Source organism: Suricata suricatta, chromosome 6 (assembly GCF_006229205.1).
Source record: "Suricata suricatta isolate VVHF042 chromosome 6, meerkat_22Aug2017_6uvM2_HiC, whole genome shotgun sequence".
Classification (NCBI taxonomy): domain Eukaryota; kingdom Metazoa; phylum Chordata; class Mammalia; order Carnivora; family Herpestidae; genus Suricata; species Suricata suricatta.
The window spans coordinates 134,030,981-134,043,367 of record NC_043705.1 but is presented as its reverse complement, the minus strand read 5'-3'; positions in this window follow the sequence as shown (position 1 = coordinate 134,043,367).

Genomic DNA, 12,387 nt, shown 5'->3' with positions numbered 1-12,387 from the left:
AAAGGCCTCTTCTTTATGAATATGCAACTCCCAAACACTTACCCGGATCTTCTATCAAGATGGAGCTGTCCAAATTCACTCTACTTCAAGTAATTATTTGTTTTATTGTCATATTCTGTCCCCCCACCATGCATGAGACCTTGGTGGGGTTTGTTGTAATTGAGACAACTAGATTGTGTGACTGCCATTTTAGTTTTTGGCAAGCCCTCTTTCCTCCAACTGTGCACTCACTTAAATCTTGCTTTTGCAGGATTTAAAAAAAGAGAGAGAGAAACAAAACAAAACAAACAAATAAAGCCTAAAAATTCTACATCTATTTTCTCTCTTCTTGCCTGTTTCTTTCAATGTCTGACTGAAAGGCATGTGGCTGTGTTCCTCTCACAGCAGTGAGATTGGCTGTCATCATGGAGACAACAGAGAAAACAGAAAATTTTTAAAACACAAGGAAGAAGTCCCGAGATTGATCTAATTAGGTGTGTGTTTATGTGGAGACTGGGGAGAAATGGGTGGGGACAAGATGTAAGAAGATGGACCAAACACTTGCACTCCCGAGATGCTGACATTGTGCAAGCTATGAATCCTATGCTAAATATCCATTAGCCTTTTGTTTAATTTTAAATATTAATCATGAATTATCTGAATGCCAGATCATTTGGAAAGATACAAAAAGAAACATTTACTGAATATAATGCATAACCGACTTTAGAAGGCAACCCTGTGGCGAGGTGTTACTGTTGTGATGTAAGCAGTTCTTCCTTCACTACTTATTCAAGACTCATTTACTAAATGTCTACTACTAGTCAGGTATGATAGATGTGGAATGAAACAAATGACTGATAGCATGCAATTGTGCAAATAGAGGATAATTTTTCTGGATGTTTCCTGAAAGATAACTGTGATGTTTTCCATAATGTGCCAAACAGAATTCTTATTTGGAATATATGCATGCTAAAACACATAGATAGCTGGACAAAAAAAGTTAAAAATACATAGCAATTAGACTCTGTGAAGGGGAGTGAAAGCACCTGAGATACCCAAAAGTTCACGGAAACTTGTAAGTAATCCCTGAAGGTAAATAATGAACTCCTAGGAAAAAGTACACCAAACATAAAAATGAAGAGGAAAGAAAACCCTGTGTCACGCAGCCCTGTAGGTGTATGGGCTAAAACTTTATCCAGGGGAAGGATGCCGCGCTGAGGCTTTAACAAAAGCAGGCAAAGGAACAAAATGGTCTGGTTTGTGTTAGATTACCAGGGCACAGGTGGGAGCAAGGAGGTAAGCAGAGAATGATGCTTAAGGAATTTTAAACCGAGCAACTCCCAGAACTCCCAAAGTACTGGAAATATTTCAGTTCTGACCAGAGAGACCCCACAAACACATGGGGTGTTAAGAAAGAGAGAAGAATCACTATATTTTAGTAGGGACTAGAGTAGTTTCAGAGTATAGGTTACTGTAGGGCCTCCAGAATAGTAATTAATAATAATAATAGTAATAACAACAACAACAAAGAAAACACGTATCACATAGAGAACTACTTGAATATTATGGTAAAGGTTTAGCTAGTGAGAGTTAATTCCTATATAACAGAAACTATTAAAATAATTTAAATTCTTGGGGATATTTGTAAAATAATTGTTGAGCTACATTTTTTCAGCACTGTAGGATTTCAAAAGATCATACATTTTGGGGACTTGTGATTAACCAGAAACTCCCCAATACTTGTATCACATAGAAAACTTACGTTATTATTAAGGTAAAAAGTTTTGCGAAAAAGAAAGCACATCCTGTTTTAGACGGCAACGTATTCTGTTACACTGGATGAAGTATTCACTGGGAGATACTCATCGGCAAGCCACGTGGGGCAGGGGGTCCTAAGTGGGTTCTGATCCTGAAGCAGCAGCCAAAGCCAGGTAGCACCAGGTAGGCACTGGTGATGTCTATTGTCAAATAGAGGGGACACGAGAGAGACTTCCTAGAACAGATCAATGTTGCCTAGGATCCTCTCCTGGATCTTTGATGGTAATGCCTTTTTATAATACAGTTCACAAGTTAGTAGCAAGTCTCATTAAAAATTAAACATTAAAAACATGTTTAGAGCAGTTTTAGATTTACAGAAAAATTGAATAAATAGTAGAGAGTTCCCGTATACCCCATAACTGGTTGCTCCTACTATTAACATTGTACATTAGCATGTTACGTTTGCCAAAGCTAATGAACCAATATTAAAATATTCTTGGTGACTATACTCCACAGATTATTTAAATTTCCTTAGTTTTTTAAATTTAATATTCTTTTTCTTTTCTAGGATCCCATCCAAGAAACCACATTAAATGTAGTCATTGTATTTCCTTAGGCTCTACCTGACAGTGACAGTTTCTCAGATTTTACTGTTTTTTGTTTGTTTGTTTGTTTGTTTGTTTGCTTTGAGGTGTGGGGAGAGGCTGAGGGAGAGAGAGAATCATAATGAGGCTACACACTCAGTACGGAGCCTGATACGGGGCTGGAACTCACTATGGTCCGATCACCATGAGATCTTGATCTGAGGCAACATTGAGAGTCAGATGCTTAACCAACTGAGCCACCCATGCACCCCCCAGACTTTCCTGGTTTTCAAATGAAATTGGAAATTTTCAGGAGTACTAGCAACTATTTCACAGAAGACAACTATAGATCAATAACTATTTTTTATTTAGAAAAAAAAAGCAAAAAATTCTTATGTGTATTTTTCTAAAACTGAAAAACATCTAATTGCCTTGTCTCAATATAGTTTTTAGAATTTATATTCAACAGTAGTTATAGCTATAGCCCAGATTCACATGTTTGGAAATTTAAACTGGAAAAGAGAAAACACTTAACATCTCTTCTAATCCGGGTTGAAATATTGCCGAGAGTCCCTAATATTCCTGGTTTGGTGTGTGAAATAATCAGCTCATTGTGGCCACAGACAGAATTAACAAGAGCAAAAAAGTATTGTAACATGTTAATTTCAATATAGAAGCACAAAAGCTTCCATCACTTCAGTAAAGATTAACAAATCCTATTTTCTTTCCAAATACGTGTGTTCAGCAAATGTTCTCTTGTTAAGGTGACTTTAATTAAATGATAATATGTCTCTAGTAATTTATTAAAACATAATCTTAAATGCTCAAAGAGCCACTGGGAGTTTTAGAGACTATAAAAATGGGACAGTTTATAAATATAAGAAGGAAGAACTTTGTTAGGAGAAACACGGATATTATGAAAGGAAGACAAATGGATTGGATTTGAAAATGATCCCTTTAATCCATCCCTTGAGCATGTTGATCATGCTCTCACTCAGCTGGAAAAATAACTTAGGACGTACAAAATAAAATTGTAACGCGTATTATATTATGTGAATATAAGTACACATCTGTTAGAATCTTTAAAGGTAAACATCCTGCCTGTGTGTATTAAGGCTTTGGAAAGACTTGAATCTGATGGCTGTAAGGAAGTCTCAGATTTTGGAAGATACTTCTTCCAGTCATATAAGTAAGTGAATATTTAGGATGGAAAAAAAAAAGATATGCACACACAAGTCCTTTCCATTACGACGATTGCTATGTGGTAATGATTAATCTTTACCCTCAGTGTCCCACGAAACATTCAGAAAACACAAACCAGATGCAAATGTCACATTAATTCAAGACAGCAAGGGAAAGAGATATGTGGTAAAAAGGTTGCCTGTTTGGTGATTGTTAGAAGTAGCCAGGAATACAAGACAGGCACAGCAATGAAAATGGTGGTTTCTAGTATTTTATGATCTTCACTTGTGACTTCTGGCAACGGAAAGAAGTGGGGTTGGCTCTAGCTTATCGTGGAAAATGTAGTCAGTGTAGTCAGACGTCCAGTAATTCAGAACATAGGCGAGGGAGGCCAGAAATGGGGCTTGAAGCTGCTCACGTCAGTGCGCCCCTATTACCTCGGAAGAATAACTAAACCTTTGCCCCAAATTATGATTCCTCTTCTTTTTTTAAAATTTTTTATAGTTTATTTATTTTTGAGACAGAGAAAGACAGAGCATGAGTTGGGGAGGGGCAGAGAGAGAAGGAGACACAGAATCTGAAGCAGCCTCCAGGCTCGGAGCTGTCATCACAGAACCCAATGTGGGGCTCAAACCCACGAACCGTCAGATCATGACCTGAGCTGAAGTAGGACCATTTAACCGACTGAGCCACTTGGTGCCCCTATTTTCTTTTCTTATATATGTACCTGAAGTCAGAAACAAGATTTGTGGAGGAAAAAAAAGAAAATATGAACAATCCTTTTTAGTAAAAGGGAAAAACAGTATTTTTAAAGATGTGCAGGGAAACAAATTGTTCATGGGAAAACATCAGCGTCTAATATGTCTGTAAGAATCTCCTGAAACGCAAAAACATTAGCTTTTACACTCATCAGAAAGACCTACCTACATTCTTTGCTACAAAAGTGCGTCTTCAAAAGTTTGCCTGTTGGAAAATAGAAAGACTATGTAGAAGAGGACATAGAACCTGTGAGGGACCGAAGAGCAGGGCTCTCTCAGCATGCTGCCGCCCAACACTCTTATCTTAGGGAATTCTGCTCTCCTGAATCCGGAGCCCACCAGGGGAGCGCTCCCTCACCTGCCCCTCCGTCAAGCTACTTGCTCAATGTGAAAGTCCCATTTCCCCTCCAAACTGTAAGACGTTTTTCTTCTCTTCATTTATTCGAACTCTGCCCATCACATCTGTAGTATTTCTGAAGAGCCTCTTGTCTAGGACGGCTTTAGTCCTCCCTAAGGAGCTAAAGTCCTCTGCTATTCACTCTTCCTCATGGTAATGGGGAAATATGCCCCGGGGAGCCAAAATCTCGGGGGCAAACCATTGCAACTGGAGGACTTTCTCTCATAATATTTTCCTACACTGTTTTTTGCCATAAATTTTTACTGAGTTAATAGGATAATTAATATGTTCAGGCAAATGTTTCCTGTTGGATTCATAAGAAACTTCTTTTGAAAATGAGTATTTAATGTTAAAAGAGACATTTAATATCAAGCTTTAAAAGGTCTGATTATCTTTAAGACTGATAAGATTTATACATTGAGTCAATATTAGTGTCAAAGGAACCCCATGATTTCAATGTTTGACTGAGTGGAGATTTCACATTCTCATAAAATATGCTTGTAAACCAAGATTTATTGAGCTAATATAATCAGGATTAAACAGACCAAAAAAAGCAGTGACTCTTATGTTCTATATGACTGGTCCATGCATTTAAATACTATAAAGAATTGGGATGCCTGGGTGGCTCAGTGGGTTAAGCCGCTGACTTCGGCTCAGGTCATGATCTCACACTCCGTGAGTTCGAGCCCCATATTAGGCTCTGTGCTGACTGCTCAGAGCCTGGAACCTGCTTCTGATTCTGTGCCTCCCTCTCTCTCTGCCCCTCCCCTGCTCATGCTCTGTGTCTTTCTCAAAAATAAATAAAACGTTAAAAAATTAAAAAAATAAACAAGGAATTAACAGAAGGAGTGATAATTCTATTAATGTGATATAACTACCATGCATTAAAGAGGAAGTGCATTTTCAAATATTCCTTAGAGGAATATTTCTCTGAACCATCACTTAAAACTTTCAGGAATAAAACAGCTGGGGGCACCTGGGTGGCTCAGTTGGTTAAGCGTCCAGCTTCGGCTCAGGTCATGGTCTCACAGTTCGTTGGTTCGAGCCCCGTGTCTGGCTCTGTGCTGACAGCTCAGAGCCTGGAGCCTGCTTCGGATTCTGTGTCTCCTTCTCTCTCTGACCCTCCCCTGCTTGCACTGTCTCTTCTGTCTCTCAAAAATAAATAAAAAACATTAAAAATTTTTTAAATAAAAAAAGAATAAAACAGCTGCTTTTACAAGATATTCTTTCCTTGATTATATAGGTTAATCAATCATGCAAGAAAAACTCCCAAAGTTTGAGTGAGAGTTTGCTGGTTGTTGGCAGAACTGAGTCCTCTCTTCACGGAGCCACAAAAGCAAGTCATAAACACATGGGTCATAGATCTAGGTAAGAAGTGATGATTAGCTAACAGGCCCACATTTCAGAGATGAGGAGACTGAGCTGGGAAGGCTATAGCTGTGTTCCAAAGTCAGGGTCAGTTGAAGTTGATAAAGCCTCTCTAGGGCGGCTTCATTCAAAGGATTCATTCCTGGAACACAGAGTGATGTCAAATCAAAGATCCCCTACGTCTGAGATTACCCTTTACTGTTATATGATTTTTACTGAAATGAATTACATAAGTACAAGTAAGGAGTTGTCCTTGGACACTTCCCAAAGTCTTGAATGCAACAGAAAATATTTATATTTTGATTATATTCACCATAAAGGCAATTTTTAGAGAACAAAAAAATATTGCCAGGAACATTTAAGATATCCAATAAGGTATCAAAATCAGATATAGCAACTTTTGCCAAACTTTACATTTTATAAAGCTGTTCTTCTATGTACTTTGGAATAAGTGAACCTGCTATTCTATGTACTTTGGAATGATTTCCTGTAATTTGATAGAACATGACTCTATCAAAGAAATGTACTACTGTTCATATAAACAGCCTGTATTCTTTGCTCATGGCAATCTTGAATTCTTATAACAACAGTGAGTAAAAAGCTTTATCTTATAACCTTTTAAATCCTACTTCCCCAAATACTTTTTATTATAATATCCTATTGAGGACCCATAGCAATTAAACTTTTGGAAACGATCATATATAAAATCCAGTAACGTAAATAGAGAGGGAGAAGAGAGCACTCTTAAAGAAGCATCAAAACCATTTGCACGAGTTAGAGTCTTCAAAAAGAAAAATGACTGAAATTGTCGAAAACTGAGACAAGAAATAAAAATGTCAACTACATGTTGAATAATGACTATGTGCTGGAAACTGTGCTAAACATTTAATCATGATTAGACATCTTCAGAACAACTACAGGAAATACTAATTTATTATCCTGATTTTATACCTAGGAAAAATGAGGCTCAGAGCTGTTTATTGCTCATTCATACATTTATTCAACAAATAGTCATTGAATGTCTGCTATGTGTACTACCTTATTCGGTGAACACTGATGTGCATAATCCCTAAGTTCATGAGGTTTACAATCTAGCAGGGAAGAATATAGTTTCTAGGTCTCAGTAAGGAGAATTTAGGCAGAGCAAGGAATGATAGGTAATAATGTAAAAGTCGATGTTGCTATTTTAAACGGGTAACTGGGGTTGACAGCTCTAATATGCCAAGATCCAAATAGAGATCTGAGTCAAAGGAGGTACAGAACCATCGTGATAACTAAGTAAGAACATTTCAGATAAAAGAAATTCCAGGGGCCAAGCTGCTGAAGCAGATTATTCAGGTAAATGTGCTGGTAAATGATGGGACCAACAGTAGAATCTTCTCCATAAGAACTCTAAAGCCTTACAAAAGTTCTACAAAATAGCACTTTCCAGAAAGTTAGCACCTTCTCAGAGACATGAACTAAATCACTTATATTATGAAGGCACATCATATGATTTGCTTTAATATAGTGTAATATAATGTATATTTAGCTATATTCCTATTACTTTTATTATTTGTATTATTAGCTATATTCTTATTCTGTTTTCTAGTAATGAGTATTCTGTGTGGAAATGGATTAAAATGACAATTTTGTGTTTCTGTGCATTTGTACACTACAGCTACATTCTACCCTAAGAAATTCCAGTATTTAGTTATTAAAATTTGCAAGCACCATTTTTTATCTTGAAAGATCATTTAATTATAATTTTTTAACAAATATTTACTCCTTCAGTGCATTTATCTTTATTTCTGGTCACAAATTTGGTTCCTGGACCCAATTTTAACGTGTGTGTGTGTGTGTGTGTGTGTGTGTGTGTGTGTGCGCGCGCGCGCACGATAGAGAGAGTTTGTGTGTGTTCTTTGGGGTGGGATGGGTGGGTTCCCACACCGCAAACAAGCAATGCTCTGGCACCAACGGAGTATGTTTTAATTCAACTCAATTCATACACTACCTACCTGGAGGTAACATCAGATCCCACAGGCAAAGATTCAGTCCTGCAAGCCTACCTCTCTCACTCCCAACTTCAGATGCTGATCCTAAGTCCATGGTGTTAGGTCAGAGTTTCCGAATTGCCACCTCTTTGGTTTGCTAGAGCAGCTCACGAACTCAGAGAAAAAACTGACTTAATAGGTCACTGGTTTATTATAAAAGGATATAATTCAGGAACAGCCAGATGGAAAAGATGCATTAGGACAAGGTATGGGGGAAGGGGTTCAGAATGCCCATGTCCTCTCCAAGTACACAAGTGTCCCTGAGTCTCCACCTGTTCACCCACCCAGGAGCTCTCCAGACCCTGGTGTCTGGGGGTTTTGGAGGCCTCATTACATAGGCAAGGTTGATTGAAGCATTGGCCATTGGTGATTTAACTCCCAGTCCTCATCTGTAGTTGGCTCCACTTGCAACCAGCTCCTATCCTTAGGTGCCCTTCAAAGTCACCTCATTAACATAAAAGATACTGCTATCCCTCTAAGCACTTAGGCAATTCCAAGGGCTTGGGAATGGAAAACCATGAACCATGTAGGAAGACCAAAGAGGACCAAATATGTGAAAGAAATATTCATTAAGATGACCAAAATGTATTTTGTGTATAAATCTTAATATCACTGTGGCCATACTATTATATTTTCAATATAAAATATATAGGTGGTAAGAAGTGAAAGAATTGTTTTCTTCCTGTATGCTTGCCATTAATCTGACACAAAAGGTGTTCATTTTAATGAATTATCATGCATCACATCAAATACCTGATAGAGATGTTGATGAAGACCAGATTCTCAATTGCTTCCTAACAAGCACTACTTTAAATTTGTTGCCACATAGGAAATTGTCTGGCTATCCTAGCTCTCATCAGCATTCAATTATCAGATATTTTAAGTTTGAGGAGTTAAAAAGTAAAAATAATAGGTTACATTCTTTTTCCTTTTGCAATTACCAGTGAGGTTGAACATTTTTTACAAACATACCAACTATTTCCATTTTTTCTGTATAATGCCTATTCAAAGTCATTATCTATTTTTCTATTTGTTGTTCACTTCTCTAAACTTAGATATCTGTGCACAAAGTTGTAATACATACACACTTATATGTAATATTAATACTGCACGTTACTACTTATATGAAAATATTTTATCAATACCTTATTTATCATTTCAGCTTTTATGGTGTTTTGTACAGATCAATGTTCTGAATTTATACAGAAATAAGCATTTCAATTTTTAAAGGCTTAATCTAGAGAATCAAAAGCTATGACTTAACATATTGATTTTCTACATTTTAGAACAAAATGGTCATCCTTTGTCAACTATTTCTACTAACCATGAAAATGACTTTTCAGGTCTTTGCTCAACTGAAATATTGCTGTAGGCCCAGCCATCACTTTTTTCATGTAAAGTGCTCTATACATTATTATTTTGATGGTTTTTACATGTTCATATAATTTATGTTCTCATTCATGGAATATTTAGCATTTTTCTTAGTAACATCTTTCCATGTGCTTTTATTTATTTTTCCAAAATTCTAGTAAGGTGTCTCAAAAATTTAAAAAAAGTGAAAAAAATAAATATGTTCTATAGTCAAATAATTGAGAAAGAATTGTATATCTGTTATTCCCTGAGACAGTCACAAGTAATGTTAAAGGCTCTGAGAAGTCATTTTTGTGCGTGCATATATATTTTATTGTACATGTGATTATAATCATCAAAGTGGTGCCGGCTCTGTTGTTGGTAAGAACAGTTGACGCTAGGATGGCTATGGTAGTAACAGTTGTAGAATTTAAAGGAGGAAGAAAGCCAAATGATTCAAAAGCATTGCTTTGGCCAGGAAGCAATAAAAACAAAGCTACAATCTTTTACTTACAGCAGCTGGAATGCTATATTGAAAACCTGGTCCTGAATTCTACCTTTACCGTTTGTTAGCTGTGTGAACATGAACATGTTGCTGATATTTCTGAGCTTCAGATTCTTCTTTATTTAGGTTTATTGATTTCTGAGAGAGAGAGAGAGAGAGACGGAGAGAGTGAGAGAGATGAGCAAGGGAGTGGCGGGGAGAGAGGGAGAGAGGGGATCTGAAGCAGGCTCTGAGCTGTCAACAAAGAGCCCAACATGGGTTTGAACTCACAAACTGTGAGATAATGACCTGAGCTGAAGTCAGACACTTAACCAATGGAGCCACCCAGGTGCCCCTGAGCTTCAGTTTGTAACTTGTATAGTGAGACTAGATATTTCACAAGAATGTCTTAAAACTGAAATGGTTAACCATACAGAAAATACCTCTGTTCTCATGAAATGCTTTCTATTTCTTGAGACCCAGAAGAGCTCTGAGAAATCTTGCAGTAGAAAAGAAGTTTATTAAGCATTTTCCAATTTACATAACTATGGATTTTTTTCTTATTACATCCATAAATAACTAACACAAAACATTTCAGGAAAGCTTCAGCTGAAGAGAAAGCTCATTAGCACAAGGATAAAAGTGCTCTGCTTTTAGCCTCAAAATACCTCTCCATTTATACCACCCTTGATGTAGCCAATACATTACACACTAATTATAAAATCACCTGCCCTTATTTGCTTTGAGGCCTTAATTTATATCGTACTGGCTTACCTGGTGCTCTGCTTCTCCATGGCTCATAGTTGAATAGACTTGAACTTAATTAGAGACTCCATGTAAACAACAATCTCTACACAAAGATATTCAGTTTCCTGTCTCAAAAAGCAATTTCACTTTCAACTGTGACATGTTAGGACACTCATGGTATTTAATCTCATGATGTGGTTATTTGATGGCAAAACTCACTTCCTAGCTCATTTTTAAGCCATGTTTACATCACGGTATCAATCACAGCATTTGGGAGTTGTTCCATTGGGTTTTGAACTAGGATACTCGGCAGTGTGAGGAAGGCACCTAGCTAGAAGACACAAATGCCTTGACTTCTCTCTCACTTACTTCCGCTCTCAGTTACTTATTCTTGCTCTAATTAAATCTTTTGATGTGAGAAGTGCTTATTAGTTCCAGTTAGTTTATTGAGGGACAGATAAGAGAGAGGAAACAATTTTTTTTCTGCCCAGAAGAGGAAGGTAGTCAATAAATTAATCAATGTAGGTCCTGATTAAATGGGCACAAGCTATCCATTTATTTATGTGTCTTAACAACCAATGATTTTAACGGTGCCATTGAAATGAGTCAGATGGTCTGTACTAAGACAAATTGGTCACCACGTTTTAAATATTATCATGAGGTACGCAGACTATCTGCAGTGTCCTATTTGAATTGGGAAGTTATAAATCTGAATAATACATTTTTCAGATAAAAAGAGATGCATTTCTAGTAAAAGACAACGTCCATATTTTGTCCCCTCTGCTCTCTTTGCTTGTCCCCTTATCCCACGTTCTTCATGTCCTTTGCATCTTGGCAGGAACATGTAGGCATGGGATGATCATTGAATGTTATGATATCTGTATAATCGCCTAACAATATTATTATTTAAAAATAATATAATAGTTAAAGCCATGTTTCCATATAAGTAAAATAAAGTATTGGAGAAGGTAATATCTATGTTTTCTACCATTTGGTGATTCTATAAATTACAAATAATTTTAAAAATGTTTAAAAGAAAGCAGTGAACTTGACAGTGATGAACTTGACCATAATTAAGAGCATGAGCTAGGAAATTAAACATCTAATATTACATCACATCTTAACCTCTTATAAACTGAACAGCACTAGACATGTGCATTTAATGTATTGTTATAAGGTTTTTCATGTAAATCTTTATATCTATTTAATGCCTGGTAGTCATGGCTCCTCTGTCATTCCTTTTTTTTTTTTTCCAAGCCAAACTGTATCCAGCTTTATTAAAGATACTTTTCATAAACAATCATGGTATTTCAGGCAGGACATGGTCATACAATCGTTAAGTGTACATCAACTTTCAAACTCCCTTCTTCAATGGACTACCCAAATCAGAGAGCCACTATAAAACCCAATGAAGTCTTCATTTGATGCTCTGAACAGGGAAAGTTTAGAGTGAGGGTTGACATTTCACATTTAGCATGTTGTTTAACAACTTTTCACAAGCTGACCCTGACTTTCAGGAAATGAAATGAAAATGGCAGAATTATCAAGCTGAAGTTCCACAAGCTACAAAAGGAACTCTTTTGAGGGATGCCATCTCCCTGGTGACACTGTAAAGTCCAGATTGCCTGACATACTGGGAACCATTTCGTGGGGTCTGGTTCCAACAGGTCTCTGGGTTTAAGGGAGTCAAGTCTATGTTGAAGGCAGAGGGAGAAAAGGACATAAAAAAATGAACTTCAGATTTTCC